Genomic DNA, 17,394 nt, shown 5'->3' on the forward strand with positions numbered 1-17,394 from the left:
ACAGCAGAGCCAAGTTTGCCAATTTCAAATATGAACACCTAGAACTACTGTCATATATTTGATAAGGTGCAATATAAAAACAAGCAGTTAGAAAGCCATTTCAGAAGATCACAACAAAAAGAAAAAGAGTTGCAGTATGCATAGTATGCAAAAGTATGAGAAGAGGATCACTATAGGAATTTCAYGAAACTAAGGAATTAAGTAAATAGAAATCTTTTCTATATTAGAAAATTTCTATTCTAAACAATTATAATCATTTGATTTATAGTTGGGGTATAAATAAAGAGGAGAGGCATCAGCTAGTAGTAAATATCAGTAATCTTATCAGGACTTTGGATTTGCAACAGCAACATTAATGACACATAGATCTGCTCAAACATTTTGTTGTTAAATGGCAATTATCAATGCTGAACACTTCATATATTTTATTTTAMAAGGATAACCTTTAATGTATACATCAAAGGACTCCTACAAAAAGATTAGTTACCTTAATAGTACTGTTGCTCAGATGGCAACATAACAACTGAAAATAAAAGCAACTGCTTTAGCGGTGGTGCTACTATCCACATTAATGCCTGCGTTTTAGAAGCCAAACCCTCACATTTGTCATGTGTTCCCTAAGTTCCCAGCTATACATAGCTCCAAGAGCACATAAACACCATTTTTAGCTCATTCCATGCAGGCAGACAAGGAAACTGTATATAGTGCATATCTGCTACTTTACTACCGCATTCAGAGTTTAAGGACTGAAATTTCAAGAGATGCATATGCTGCATTAAGGTTGTTTATAAGGTGACTAAAAAACAACATTAAAATCTGTGTAATCAACCAAGGAGAAAGCACTCCCTTAGGAGAAGGAGAGGAAGATAGAGGTAACTGTAGAACTGGAAAACTAGCCACGGCATTAAGAAAAAAAAAAGAAAAAAGGTGGGGTAAACCAGAGTTGACAGGACCCAGGAGTCTCCGAGAACCCCATTTGCCGCAGGAAAGCATGTTATGCTTCCTTGTCTCCACCACTCTTCTGTSCTGTCTCCTGCTTTGTTTGCTCCCAAATCCGCCTGACTCCGAAGCCCTTCTGAAAAGCATAACTTTCAGAAAAGACCGTCCCTAACTAACATCCACGGAGTTGTACTGTACAAAATTGTATGACACACCTGAGATCCAGAAAATGGGAAAGTTGCCTTAACTGCAAACTGACAAATACCATCGGAGCGAGACTTTTGCCTCTCAGGTCCCCAACCATGACTCACTCGAAGGAGATTAAGGCGCTGAGACACAGAAAGAAAAAATCCCTTCCAGGTTTACAGGTAAACTAAAGCTTGGCAGAAACTTGGTCTCCTTATGCAAAYCGTCTTCATTTAAATTTTTCTTTTTTTTTCCATGCTTAACATTTTAACTCTGTTTTCAGTAAAAAAAGCCAGYGAAGCCTTAATTAGGATCAGCATCTCTGTAGAGCAATTAAATGAATTTGTAATGTACATGCACTCCTCATGAACTGTAGCACACATCTTTAAACTTGTATAATTGAAGGCTATTCAGTCCTCTGGAACTGAAATTAGCTTTTGCTTTGCAAAGTGGCATAAGATTAGGTGGAGTCATGTGTACAACACACATTCCTTAAATGAGAAGAAAGTAATTTTGTTGAGACTAACTATTTAACAATGTATTATAAGTATATAAATCTAGTTTAACCTCTCCAATGCTATTTTGCACCTCTGAAGCAAGAAGTCTTCTCCTTCCCTTAAAAGTAGGGTTCAAATTTGAGTGCTCATCATTGGTTTCTGCTCTGATAAGGAGAAATTTCGCCATGTATTCGGGGTGTGAATGAGAGTTCTGGGACTCCAGAAGACAGTCATATTTTAGCACAAACAATATATTGCTTCTAAAATTATGCTACTAATACGATGCAGCTAATCTAGGTAAGGATTTACTTGGAGGGATGGGATTTTAGATCTCCCAGTATTCTGTATATCTCACTGAGGTGGTGAAAAAATCCCAGAAACTTTGCCGTGCTCTGTTTTTCTGCAGCTTCTCCAAACCAAAGCCAAAGAGAAGATGCTGCACTGCACAATATCCACTTCCTGCTTGTGGCCAGCCCTCCACTGCTGTGTCCTCACGYAAGCAGGACAGGTAACGTACCACGTGGAGTAACACAAGGGCACAACCTGATGAACGAGAGGGTCAAGGCTGCAATACGCTCCTTCACACAGGAGCTCTACCCTTCTACCCCAATTTACTTGCATTCTGATGTTCTTGAGCAGCATTTGTTTTCCAATCTACAACTAGGAAGTTGTTCCCAGAAATATTTACCTATCTAAAATACTGCCAAGGTCTCTTTCCATGTCGAGATCTGAATGTTGTGAGTGTACACTACACTAGCGCTACCATTCTGAAAAGAATCTTTGCCTAATCTTTTCAATGTGATTCTAACCCRTATTCTGTATCATTCATGCTACTTCTCCCTTCTTTCCGTTCTACCAGAGTACTAATATAAAGTGTTTCCTCAAAAGCTTTAACTTGATCGTTTTTTTCAACAACTGATATCTGTCACTAACTAAATCCAGTCATGATCGCTTTTTAGTTCTAGAATATTAAGCAAGTTTATGKTTTTTTTAAGCTATTATATGCCACATGGGAACTTCCAGTCATTGGAAAAACAACAATAAAAATATAAATGATTATGCTAAATCTATTTTATTCTTTGATCTGAAGTTGCCTTTTCAGCCTTGCTCCTACCTGACACTGCAGAGAACTGGATTCTCCAGGGAGTGAGAAGTAAGGGATTCTGCATGTGCAGATCTCCCAGGTAGACTCYGCTTCACATGCTTTAGAAATGGGGTGTTAGAGGCCTCAAAAGGCAGGGATGAACTCTGCCTTTGATTCCAGGGGACTGAGGAGAGAAATACCAGGCATCCAGCAGAGCCCGTGCTGGACGAAGACATGGCAAGACAAAAGAAAGGTAGGATAAATCTTTTAAAATGAGAATCATTGTTATGTCTAATATTACTACACCCAAGTACGGGTTTAATTTCCTGTGGAACTAAGAAATTTCCATAAAACCATAAGTGTCGTCAAGTTAATTTCAGTATGTTTCATTGAAATCAAATGATTTCAGATTGCTTTAAAAAAACTCTTAATGCATAATTATGTAACTGACTGCTATAAATGAAAAGACAATCTTCTTTCTTTCTTTTCCCTGGCTCAGTTGGCTTGTACTCTGAAGTATGGAGATCAGAAGCCTTATATATCTTACTTTATGCAATTTGAAATACTTTTATTACCCATAMAAATACCTATTTTTGTATCCCACTGTGCTTCGATAATATCTTGCCTCATTAAATTCTATGTATTTTTTGCATGTACAAAGAGCATATTCTTTTAGCATTCTAATTTTCCTGTCTCTCAAATTCATTATATGTTGTCTTATATTAAAAAAAAAACCCTCCCAGTATTTTTGAATGCTGTTTTTTGTACCTGTTACAAATAAGCTTCCCTAGTCTTTTCAGTATCTCACCGAGTGGAAGAAATACTGTTTTTCTGACCATAGCTACCTTTTTTTTTTTAAGATGAATACTGAATTGTGTGCTCTAAAGTGAATATGTGTGTTAATTTAATGTATATATTATGCTGCCATCATTTAAGAAATTTCTATCCCAGTGTTTCATATTCCTCAATACAATTAAAATGTCCATAAATCTGGCACAATTAACAAACAAAACTGCCAAAATAGGAAAAAGCTAAGTGGATTTCAAAATTAAATAATATTTCATAGGATTTAACCAAAAGCACTATCCAGTAATAACTGCTTCTTGCTATCTCAGCCATAAAATATTCATATGCTCATTGTATTTAGCAAAATTCTGCTCTTGCGTTATTCTAGCAAAAGGTGAGTAACCCAATATCAATCACATGAGGTCCTTAGCAGAGCTTATGGTCAGGAAATAAGTTATACCAAAAAAAAAAAAAAAAAAATNAAAAAAAAAAAAAAAAAAATCCCCCCCTCAAAAGAGGGCAAGGAGAAGACTGGGGTCTTTATCTTTTCATAATAATGTGCAGTTAAACTGGGGACATATTTTAAAATGGAAACAGTATCTCAAAGCAGCCAATATCCCAGTGAAACCTGAATGTTGATCTCTCACAAGATACTGTAGTATGTAAGTTGAGCCTACCAGACCCTTTCCTCGTAATATTCAATAACTATCAAATTTTCAACTGAAAAATTTTCAGAGAGTGCTAATAATCTCAACACTCAGCCCCTGACACAGTAAACCACATAAAGATTCAAAACAGATGAATAGTATCAGTTGTAAACCATGGAACTAATGACATACTCAATGTTACCATACACACACTTGTTGGTACCTGTACCTTACCAGTTCCTGATCACACCCAAACCGCTCTAATTCCCTGCAGGACCAAGCGCCAAAGCCAGATTATTCCAAAATGTCAACACGCAACAGCTCTGATAACTGACTAGTTTTTCAAAAGACCTAGCATCCCACTTCTGCACCTTCACTTGAAAATCTAGCTTGAATTATATAACTTTTACATGTTGTACATGACTTCTAGCAATGCTTTTGTCTTTGGTAATTGGGTCTCTCCCTCTCTCCTAGGAAAGTTTCTCCTAAGGAAACTAAAAACATCTGTAAAAATGTTTATGTTCAGGTTAATTCTCTTTCCTTTTATGACAAATCCTGATCCTTGGTGTATATTAGTAAAATATCTTTAAAATATTACTTATATTTTTAACAAAACATATAAGATACCTTTAATAAGTAATAACAAATAAATAAATAATTTATTGAGAATGCCTGTCTGCCATGCATAAAAGGAGAATCTAAGTAGCACTATAATACGCACAGGATGGGTATTGGCAACTAGCTGAACAGGAGCAGAAAGGTGAGAGGAGGCAATATGATGAAGATGAAGTCCTTCTGAACAATGAACATCAAATGAAGAACTATCACAAATCTGCATGGATTCTGAACTACATTAGGAAAACAGGTCCCTTGAGTTACTGAATTTATTCCCCTGCTATTGCCGAACGCACACATTAGAACTCTTTATATAAACTGATCAAACTATCTCAAGAATAGTTAGATTTCTCTCTCCATCAATCCTTTTACATTGTTATTGTTTTAGAAATCTCACTGAACTAACAGTTCTGAACCTTATTCTAAGCTTCAGTAAAAAGGTACTTGGAGACAGTTTAAATCAACTAACACTTAGGAAAAATTTATCCAGCAACACTGAAAGCTCTTTGTTTTTAGTGTTTCTCCCCAGTGTGTTTACAGTTGGGAATCATCTTCCTTCTCTGTCTCATCCAAGTACCTTTCTGCTTTTTTCTCAGAAGACAGCATGCTAGCCATTTTCTTTTTCAGCTGTCCTAGTTTGAGTTCATTTGTCTCCAATGTGAATGGCTAGGATTGTACACAACATTTCAGAGGAAGTCTCAGAGGACTGCTCAGCACCATCGTGGTTTTTTTTTTCCCCTTCTACTGGAAAATCTCTCCCCCAACAGCCTACGATGACATTCTCTAGTGCATTGAAACGGCAGCTTGCAGTCATGGTATAATTAGCTTCACCACCCAGATTACTATCTTCCCTTGCCACCTACAAATGTCACCCCATAATCTTCTACTTTATAGCAAAAGCTTGCATTAGCTTCTGAGACCTTGCATTTTCTGATCTTCATCCTATTCCTCCTGCTTTCAAAGCTCAATTCCTTGAGTACAGTTTCTTGATCTTCCTGTAGCATCCTATGCTTTATATTGTCAYTGAACTCATCACACCCCTCAAGATTTACACAGGCCTATTCACAGCACTATTCCTTGAGGCATTTTTCTACTAAACTTGCTCCAGCTTGATATTTGGAAAACACTGCGATGAGACCCCAATTTGGCTGGGGGAAGGACTGGCAATTGCACAGGTGAAAGCAGAGAAATCTAGTCCCTTAAAACAGCTTTGCTGGTGAGAGCAGGATGAGGTCTACATTCCCAAATGTAAATCGGCTTTGTGTAGATGACCAGTTATGCTCTACAGAGTAGACGGCATACAGAAGAGATCCCAGAAACCTCTACCTACACGGAATTATTCTTAATGATTTTATTCTTTGTAAATTTTTATCTAATACTACAGTCAACAAATCAAGCAAATCAAAAGGTGGCAAATTTGCRAACCACCAAATTSGGCTTTAAACAAAAACTTAGAGAACTACAAAATTAAGACCATTCTCTTCATGTGCTAAACAGTCTTGAAAAATGTGAACTGACAAAGATTGGAAAGTTATTAGTGCAATATCTAAGTTCAGCTTCCTCAAAGTGTCTAATTTAACCTAGTTATGCAGACTCTCTGTTGTCAATGGAGAGAAATAAAAGGGGGCAATTCGTATCATTCTAAAATTGATGTCTTGCACTGATGTAAACTCCCCTCTGTCATGCTTATCTCTCTCTCCATGGACTCTAGATGAGGTCTAAATGACTAACACTGACCAATTACCTATTGAAATGACTCCTACCACCRTGGAAAGAATGCACAACATTAACTGTAAGTGCAAGTTTTAAAATATAAATATATTTAAAGATTCTAGATTCTAAAATACAAAGCTTTCTTCTGTGATACACATATATAAAGCATGTGATATAATAAAAAAATATTATTCATGGATTACTTTCATTTTCCCTCATATTAGAGGGAATTTAAAATTTTTAAATTTTAAGTTAGATCATTAAACCTAAAGAATAAATTTAATAAACTTGGTTACCAAAAGAAAAAAGTGAATGCTAAAGGGAAGCAATGACTAATATTTAGTTACAAAATGCCAAGTACGGACTTTATATTTGTGTTTCAAATTCCTTATGGAAAAGCAGACAACTGCTYTACATGAGGTTATCTCTGAGTTAAGGTAAGGCAAACGCAGTTAGCAGACTGACACCTTACTGAATAAATCCACTGGAATACAGAAGTTTGGAGTAGAAAAGATTTGATTTTAATAAAGCAGTATAAATAACATTCTTCTCCTTTATCTAGCTGTTCAGTGTTGACTTGACCCTTGACTCAGCTGACTGTCTTGACCTTATTGTACCTGGCAGATTGCATGACATTTCAAAAACCAGCTCATTCTAACAGGTTTTCAAGTAAGTGTCAAATAAAAAAAATATCCCAAACAGTTTTAGATTTTTTAAATAGTTTCATCTTGGTAGACTCTTTCTACAAAAACACAATTSATAATGTTACGAAGCAATTTTCCAGCTTTTTTAAATCCCTCTGGAATTTAATTAGCTTTACATGGGAATTCAGTTGGAATTCCTGCCCTTTCCACAAAATATAAGCAAGATCAATGTCAAAAATCCTTCTTCTAGGTGCTACGGTGCTGCAGGGCCTCGAAATCTGAGCTGGAAGAAGTAAGAAGCTCTGTCCTTGTCATCTYTCTCTTTGCTGGGCACAAATCATAATTTCTACCTCCATTTTTTTTTATAGTGAAAAGAAAGGTGAGAGACTCTATAAGATAGTTCATTTTCCACAAAAAAAATTAGTCTCTACACTTGAAGTAAATAATACCCATTTTCCATCAAAAAAATTAAACACTTTGTGGAAAGTTTGTTTAAAAATGAAAAAAATCAGAAATAAAAAATTTGAAAAACCTCCTAAACAAGGTTAATATGTAGCTCTAGAGATAACGAGAGTTATATGGACACTGACAGAACTGAACAGTGATTACACACTTGCAAAGAATCAGAGCTGGTGTGAGACTTTGCCCTGTTAGCTTTGTAAGAGGTTTTATAGGCCCTTTCACAATATTATTCAAATATACAAGTGGACTTGGAAAGCAAATTACCACTGAAATACAGAAACTATGAAATAYGTAGGAAACTTCAATTCTTAGCTAAGAATGAAACAGGTATCAAAATAGCATTCTGATTTACAGTTCACTGAAATATTTGTTAATCTCTATTATGCTTAAATTTGGTATTCAATTAAATCTTGACATTGATCAAATTATATTGATGAACACATTTTAAAACTTCAAATTCAAGTTGCAAATGACCAAAAGTTAATCCCCACCATAGGACATAACATATTCATTTGCCTTTTTTTAACTTATTCATTTAATAAATTAGATAATAGATTGTTTACAAACTTTTAAAATGAATTCTTAACTCTTGTATTCAATAATTCCAACCCACTAGCTGAGCTGCCTGGTGTGTGTCTAAATATCACATGACTGTTTGCTGAATAAATAATCTAATTTGTATAAATAAAAATAATGTCTGAAAAAATCCCTGAGGCTTGATTCTCCTAGGAAGAATCTGAATTACATGAGATAATCATAGACAGCAGGCTGCATTTTTTTCTCATTTGCAAGAACTTCTAGTCTAAATTCATAGGTTGGTTCTATGTTAAAATAACAAAAGACATTAAGTTATGGATTCATGGGAAAGGAATGAGAAGAACTGCATAGATGTCACTTTTATTCCAAGAAATTTTTTTCTCCTTTAACTCCTTAAATGTCTCACCAACAGCAAGCATTATTCCTGATACACAGTGCTGTAAATGAGGTAAAAACGGTATTTTTACTCACAAAAGACGGAGAAACCCTGTTTTTGGCCCATCTATTGTTTGATTGCTGAAGTTTGGCCYGGGCATGCAGATGTTGTGAGATACTGTTACACGCATCGTTTCCATCTCAAACTGCAAACAGTGCTATTTAATGAACCTATCTACTGGGTGATCTAAAACCTCCGAAGTTATCATCTCCTCTCCGCAGCTGTTGTCAGTCCTGGGAACGATTCACAAACTGTGCACGTCTTGGTGCACAGGTACAGAACCCAACAGTTACACACCGCGTCTATCGCACTGTATTCGTGTGTACTTAGAAGAAGGTGGAAAACATGCTCGTAATCAGTACCCTAAATGGTAGTATCCACTACGAATCCAGAGATACTTTTACAGCCTGCTTTCGTTACTGTACTCATCTTAGCAAACATATATTCACAGAAGATAGTTCATAATCAATGATAAATCAAAATATACAGTTTCTTGTTGGATGATGTGATAGGTTCACTTTGTATTTCTTTATCACTGACTGGAACTGACACGAATATTTAGCCTAAAAGCTAGCATYTGTTTATTCTCTATTTTCACTAATTAGCCCCCAAAGAGTACTGYTGCTTGCAAGAATGCTTTAATCTGTCATTTTACTTACACACAGTAATTAAACATTTCCTTTTGATTGCCACAAAACACACAACCRCTTATTATCGTTCTTTCCAATTAGCATAATTGAGAAATTGATTAAGTTATAGTCAATCTTCTGAATAGGATTTGTTTTCTTAGTCTGTTGTCTTGTGCAAATTTGCTTTTTACTGTTTTAAAAACAGGAGGGGAGGAAAGGATCATGATAACCAATCTCATTTCCTCTCTCCACAGAGGCAGTGACCGAACTTTCTCTGATTTAATGAAACAAGCATSAAAACCCCAGAGAGTGAAAAGACAAGCACTTCTTCTCTATGCTATGATAGGTGAAATTGTATAAAGTCTAASGGAGGATGATTTTCTTTTCTAGTAAGAAAAATACTGCAGAGATGACAGCTTATTTTAAAATATTAGATATGCTGTAATGGCCTCTTCTAAAGTTGTCAATTTTGAAGTGAAATATAATACCTGTCTAGTTATTTTGTACAATTTTCCCCATCTTTGGATTTTTTTGTTTCTGATTTGTTTTTTCCTTTCAATTTGCCCACGCCTCTAAAAGATGAATATAGATTTTAAAAAGGGCCTGGAGTGAGGGGGGATGAGACAGAATGAACCATCCCGCAGCCACGTGCGCTCTAGGAGGAACCGTGGGGGGCAGCTCGTGTCTGCTCAGTCAATCTTTCAGTTCACTTACTGGCACAAGTCAAATTTGTGCCAGCTGATGAAGTACATGAGATGTGTGGATCTGTCCACAGGAGCTGAACGCAGACTACACCTACCATTAGCTCAGCCTCTGAACACAAGGCGACAAGAGTCAATTATCACCTTTTTTTGAACCTGTTTTTCAGAAATGCCTATTATGTCTGCCTATCAGGAACCGCAATTTACTGTGGCACGTCTTTCACCTTACCCTATTGATCCTGTAACACAGAGATATTGCATGATACTAAATTTGGCACCTGCTACAATGCCTTAGCTAAATCTGCACGCTTAATTGATTAGCATCTTGCACAGAAATCCAGTTATTTCATGAAGCGATTTAAAGTAGTAATTTAAAAAAGGAATATAGAAAGGAAATAATTAGGTTGAAAAATAGGTTACTTTAGTTCTATTGTTAAATAGTTGTAATGAAAAGAAAAAAATAGTGCCTTACTTGCACCGTAATTGTTACAGCTGCTTGATGTTGCGCCAACATCTGYGCCACTAGTAGTACCAGCATGAGTAAGACAGAAACACTGGCACAGTGCAGCTGCTGATCCTGGAAACGCTGGCTCTGATAAGGCCTAATTGCAGCTTGCCAGCTTTTTTGTATTACTTAGTGGAAAACGCCAGTTCATCAAAAAGAACTTRCTTTTTACCTGGATCCATTTCAAAGCTTGTGCGGCAATGCATTTATTGCACCAAAGGCAAAGGGAGAGAGAAGGGATCCTTTGGCAAATGAAGACAACCCAGCTGCTCAGCTATAGGTGTATTGCTTTCCTTGACTTCTGATCAGAGAGCTGAACTTGGACTTCCCTCATTTCCATGCAGGGTCATATTGATCAGGAAATTGCTGTCCTAGGCTGGACATCTCTCAAAGGTTTTTCTACTTTGTATAATAAATGTGGTTCAAGCTAGAGAGAGAGGGAGAGGAAGAAAGTTTCTTGTTCTTCACAGGGATAGAAATCAGAGCGTAGATGATGAGATGTCAGCTCACTTTTTCAGGAAATTATAACCACTTACACAGAATCAAGGTGGTGGAAAATACTGACAAAGACTCATCCCACACAGGTGCCATCTCAGAAGAGAACAGGCACTGGATGGAATTAGTCCACCTTATTGCAGGCACTTAAAATGTAAACACCTGAGTCACTGTTAGACGGCTCCTACTAAGGTATTTTTTAGAATCTGCAGAACTAAAGGAGATAAGAAAAACTCTGTTCTGAGCAGGCACCTTCATTAATAACAACTGTTATAAATTTATGATTTATTGTTTAATACATATAGTCTGGACTGTAAAGATGACTTGGAGGTTATTATGCTTTTTCATCATCTTCAATGTTTTATCAGACTCTCTTAAAAGTCTTCAGCTTTCACAAAAATCACTGAGGTTAACACACCAAATTAACTGGTATTCATGATTCTGAGCTTTCTATATTAACAATTGCAACAGCCTCCAATAGGCTGAAAAACTGATCGTCTCTGTCATGTTCCCAGGGGTTGTTTCATTCGTTCTTACAAAATATCTGTAATCTTCTCATCTTATTTTTCTCCTTACCCTGTCTTTATCTAGTCTTGGAGCATAAACACTTCAGAGGCACCCRCAGGGAAACGGATTTATGGCATCTAGAGGCTTCCCCAATAAATGACAGCCCCAGTGCCATGGTATAAAGCAATATTCCAAGCAGCCTTTTGTACTCTCTTGAAAAGGAGTGATCATAGATCTGGCAGTTTCAGAGAAAACCCTGTAAGATACAGGATGTTTCTCTTTGTATTCCAAAATGATGGAATTTATTCACTGGATACAGGAAAAGTTTTTATAAGAATTAAAGATAATTCTGTATTTAGAATAAAGTGAATTAAGAGCAACGGAGGACCTATTGGAGACAGAAAAACCTCAAAGTTACAGTATTTGTAAAATATCTGGTTCTGAAGAAATATTTCAATGCATCAGCAAGAGCAGGTGTTATTTTCTAGTTTCCAAGAAGACAGAGAAAAATCTCTTAATAATATTGGATTACTTCCCACATCTCTATTGAGATTTAACTCCCAAACAAATTGTAACTTTTTTTCTGTGCCAACCATTTTAGCAGAAACATTCAGAGAAAGTATTTTATTCAATATAGCTGGGTTCAGCCAAAGGTAAATTCACAAAACTGTGGCTGCTAAAGAGAACTAATGGATCTTCTATCAAATATCTTTCTTTTCTTTTTTCCCCTCCTGCATAAAATGAAGTAAAAATATAGAGACTTCTGAAGAGGTGAGGAAAACATCTAGAGGAGGCTATGAAAAACACAAACGTTGTGAAAGGCAAGCAAAAGGTTCTTAAAAAAAAACCCTAAAAACAAAAATAAAAAAAAATCTAGAGATTAATTTTTTTTATAGATTTAATAGAAATCAGATTTAGATAACTGTTTAGTATSTTATGTATTTTTAGGAGAACTCTACAGCATCAGAAATTTTAGCTGGTTTTAGACTAGAACAAAAAAGCCATTTTCTTCCACAGCAAGAAAAACAATTTGCATTGTACTATCAGTGGCTTTAAGTACACTAGCCTCTGATGGCTACTTGTTTCACATGTGAAATTGATAATCTTTGTCCAGTTTTGTTTTGAGTTGAATAATGTAAACATCATTATCAGCAATGACAGTGACATCTCATTGAAAGGCCCYGAAAGAAGCCAACCTGGAGGCTGTGGAGCCCCACTGAGAGTGGTCCTTGCACGCTGCCAAGGCAGCGCAGTTAGCTCTGGGCTGACAAGTCTACTGGCATGCCAACCTAGTTCTTTCCCTTCTCTTTTTGCTTAAAAGACCTTTTTTTAATTTTGAAGGCTTATTTGTTAATCATGCAATAGACAAATGAAAGACCACCAGACTCCTTTTTAAGAGAAACTGTGGTCTAAATTGCAAAGCTTCATGCAACGTGAAACAGAACCAGGGAAATATTCCCAAGAGAATAGTATTGCATCCTCCGTAAGGGAAGCAGCACAAAGCCTGTGAAAAAGGCAGGTAACAAGTTGTTGAGGCAACGAAGGACCTTTTGTCTGTATTTTGTTTCTCAACTATTTAAGAATATTAAAGATTCCCTCTTTCTCCATTTGAATAAACATAGAAAACTGGCTTCTTTTATCTTGTCATGTTATAAACTCTTACAAAATACAATGTGAATATTAGTCGTGTGTATGTCAAATACAGCAAAAAAGAACCTCTTTCAAGTGCYGCAGAAGTGGAGTATACACGCCACGTAGCCACTGAGAACTTACACTACTGCCTCCAGATATCAGCCAGGTGTTAGTCATGATATGACACAATATAAACCCCACAATAATTTCTAATACAGAAATCACAACATAATTATTGTCATATTCATGGACAAATCAGCACAGTACCACCACATAGTAGCACTAGGAGAGCAATGGCATGTAGCAAAGCCAACAAGATGAGGCAAGGAAAAAGCGGTACTCTAACTGTACAGTCAAAGATACTAAGCTGACAGATGTGCCCATTAAGGATGTTCAAAACTTCTCATAATAAGCTTTTTCTTACAGATGGTTATAACTTTATTAAAATTTAATTGTTTTATGTGAAATATGCCATATCAGGTCATTGTCTCATGTAGAGGAAGATTTCAGTCCGAATGGTCCTACTGCTTGTGAGAACAGAGCAGTGCAGCAGAGAAATGAAGTGCTTTATCAACATTAAAAGAACACTTAAAATTAAAAAAAAAATACAAGTTCTACCACCCTGATATTTTCAGGGAACGTCTTGGAGCTTGGCAATGCCACAGAGTACTTGCCGGGATTTTTTTCTTTTCTTTTGCCATCATTGTAAAATTCAATCCAAAATTAGCCATTTTAGAACCTTTGATTCAAACACTGCTGTTTATATGAGCTTTACAAAGACTTGACCTTTAGTAAGGTCCTCAAAGACCCAATATCCATGTCGCTCATGCTCCAGGGTTACAGGAGAGCTTCTACACACATGCATAAGTAGGGCGATATGGTTGTTCCATACCCAGGCAAAATGAAGAATGATAACTGATATGAATAAATGGCATATACAAAATAGACCTAGAGTCCAAATGCAACAACGATCAACCTTGAAGTTATCACACTGTTTATATAACTTCTCCAGAGCTTATTTTACACAATCTTTGTAAAAAATCARTATGTTTTAAACCTGCACAGACAGTGAAATACCATATTGAGCGGTAATAATCAAATACAATACTTGGGCTATCCGATGCCTGTTCCATGGAACAGAATATTGCTTTGGCTAAAACTTGGGTGTTAAGTAATTGRTGTTGAGTAATTAATGAACATCTGTGATAATCTAAGGATTTTAAGAGCAAGAACAGTGGTAAAGTCAAGTGCAAGCTTGTGTTTTATTTTTCATGTTTGATATTGACATTTTTTCAAACAGAAGGCTGGCACAGAAGTGCTCTATGTCACCATGTGAAAGTTGTACATAATGTAAGTTAAAAATTTCATTTTAAGCACTTTCATGCCTTTAGTAATAGGGTTAAATGGAAACCCAGGCCATTTCACTGAGGAAAATTATCTTCAGACACTGAGGATAGAAAGATAGGTCATTTTCGCAATCTGCCACAGGATTAGTCCACATCCTACTCATAATTGTATTGCAGATTTAAATGTTTCATGCAATGGGGCATATATCTGATATTAATGAAATATTCCACAATACAATGCTTCCTTTACTCACTTCTTTTTCTCTGATTTTTTCCTGCTTTSTCACATTATTCCATTTAATTTTACTGTTGCTCCCCTAGGAAGCTCTCACTTCATTGGCATAAGTGGCATAATAGGCCTGTCAGGACAAGACTGGGTGGAAGGTTTGGATGAAGGCCCCATCTTCTCCAAACTCCACAAAACAGATGGTTTCTACGGAGGGTTTTGAGGAAAAACAGTGTTCTCAAAGGACAAGTGTTCTCTGCTAGATGCAGAGACTAGCTTGGATAAGGGCACAGGGACCGGAGACAGGGAATGGTAGGCTGAGAAACTGTGAAAGAAAACAAAAGCTAGATGAACTAAAAAATAAGGGAGAGCTGAGGTTTATCTCTTAAGGTTTCCACCAGAAAGCAAGATAATGTTTTCTTACTGTCCCAAATCATTTCCAGCCTGGCACTACTTTGCAAGCTTACGCTTTGCTAACTTCCCCAAACTATGAGCTCTATGGAGGAAGAACCAGTTTCTTAAGTTGGAAAGAGAAATTTAAAACATGATAATCTGATCTTCCAGTAATAAAGAATTATATTATATCATCATTTATTGAGTTCCACATATTAGTGGTTTTATTGTACTCTTGAGTTTCAGAGTTACTCACTGATTTTCACGTTTCAGTAAAATTAATGACCCCATATAGTCCTTTAGATTTTTTAATCTCTTTTCCCCCTTTTTTAGTTCTTCTCTCAGTTTCTTTCAGAAGTTTTTTCAGACTTCTAGCAAAACTGCCTGAACAGTAAATACTCTTGTTGCTGGTACAAATCCATCTGACAGAGCAGGGACTATCAGCTGCTATCTCTCATATCTCTGCACATGCAACTCAAAATCTCACTGCCTGCTGACTGAGCTAGTTGGTGTCTAGGTAATTCTAGTCATTTTGCTGAGTATTCTCTCTGCAAGTCTCTTCTGTTATTTTATTTGCACTGCTCACGTTTAGAAGCTGACGATGCTCAAAGTAAGTGAGGGAAACATAGATGGAAATAAAAGGCTCATCTCTACCCCCTTCCACACACACACAAAAAAAACCCAAATCCAAATCATTTCTGCTTTTCTTCCAGATAAGGAAGTACAGTCTAGTTGGAGGCTTTCCTCAGGAAAGGAATTCATTGCCCATCAGTAAGTCCTCCATTACAAGCTCCTACTTCTATCACAATTCTCCCTCAAAATAACCTGACTGCCTCTCCCCTGCTGCAACTCTCTATTCTTTCCCCTGTTCATTCTCCCATCTCCTCASTCTTCCCATTTCATACAGTCTGGCTCCTGCTGCTTTTTAGCACCCTTTTCCCTCACAGCCATACCACTGGAAAATGTCACAGACACTTCCTACTACGAGACACAGATGCCTATTACACTGATCRTCTCTTTGCACCCTCTGTCTCAATTTTCCTTTGCATTAGCCTTCTGGACGGCCTCTGGTGCTGGTGGTACTCCTTGCTGAGGTCTGTGTTCATCTGCTGGGGCTACCTTGATGCTACCCAAACAAGTGCTGACAAAATCTTGGTGCTGGACTAGAATGAAGCATCAAAAAGAGAGCTAGATTATTCTGCCAGGTGATCATACTCTYCTAGTATCTGCTCCCTTAAGTCTCGTCCAGGCAAAAGAAACACTTATGCTTGGAAAAGAATAAAAAATGTTGAGGAAGGAGAAAAGTTAGGGAGCTATCTTAATTAGAGGAATTAATTCTATTAAACTCTGTCTACCAGTTCCTATCAAATGTGTAATAACAGCATACAAAGAATTGCTTTCATTTTTCATTTAAAATTTTCTATGAAACAATATGACATGATTTTTATGTTTTCATCAAATTTTGCAGGGAGGAAATATATCTGGCCAGCTCTGCTTACAATAAAAAAACAACTGATGAAGAAATACTTTTTCAAAAAGAAAATTATATAAAAGGTTATGTGAAAATGACACTTTCCTGTCCCAGAATGGTGCAATGCTAATTCATAGTATTGTGTGCTTTTATGAAAAGATCTGCTCTCATCATGCTTTTAATAAATATTTAGTGTATACAAAAATGTTTTCTAAAGGATTGGTTACAGCAATCTGCTGGAAAAGGTAACTCTATGGAATATTATGAAAACACATAGAGAAAAAATACTTTATTTTAATATTTAGTACTGACTCCCTGTAATAATAGAGGCTTCTTAAATTAGTGTTACAATGTTTTTTCAAGGTTATTAACCACTTATACAAATCTAATATTTAGCATACACTAGAATCTAGAGGACTCTGTAAAGCATTCTTTAGTAGAGAACAGGTTTCACTCCTACTATTATCCTGTGCACTCCATAATCTTTATAAATCTATATTGCATGTCTTGGTTATACAAATGACAATGTTTCAAGGCAGATGTGTTGGAGCTTTAATTACTCAGACCTCAGAAAAAGGGTGAAGTATGGAGCGTTATGATTTAAAAGTAGAAGACAAAAGTAACCAACCCTTCTTTCTTTGCTTTTTCCCCTACAAGACAACGGAAACAAAAGAACTAGCATAGCAAGGATTATTTTCTCACTTGTAATACTATATTATATAATATTGAGTGTTAGTTCCTTCTACACATACAGGGCACAACCAGAATCATTCTAGTGTAACTGGTATAATTGCTACCAGTTACCTCCATCTGGTGTGAATCACACAGTCTTCTCCTGTTAAAAGGTAATTTGTGCTATATTCTAATACAGACTTTGAAAAACAAAAGTTAGTTCCTTGATGTTTGCTTTATTTTTTTCTTTTTCTTTCTCTCTCTCCCTCTC

General features: G+C 36.4%; 1 protein-coding gene across 1 annotated transcript in view; it reads right to left on the reverse strand.

Annotated features, from left to right (window-relative positions):
* HCN1 (hyperpolarization activated cyclic nucleotide gated potassium channel 1) overlaps positions 1 to 17,394 on the reverse strand; it is a 194,224-nt gene that overhangs the window by 43,944 nt on the left and 132,886 nt on the right. The window lies entirely within an intron of this gene.

This window comes from Rhea americana, unplaced genomic scaffold, assembly GCF_003343005.1.
Source record: "Rhea americana isolate MKP2758 unplaced genomic scaffold, rheAme1 scaffold_13, whole genome shotgun sequence".
Lineage (NCBI taxonomy): Eukaryota > Metazoa > Chordata > Aves > Rheiformes > Rheidae > Rhea > Rhea americana.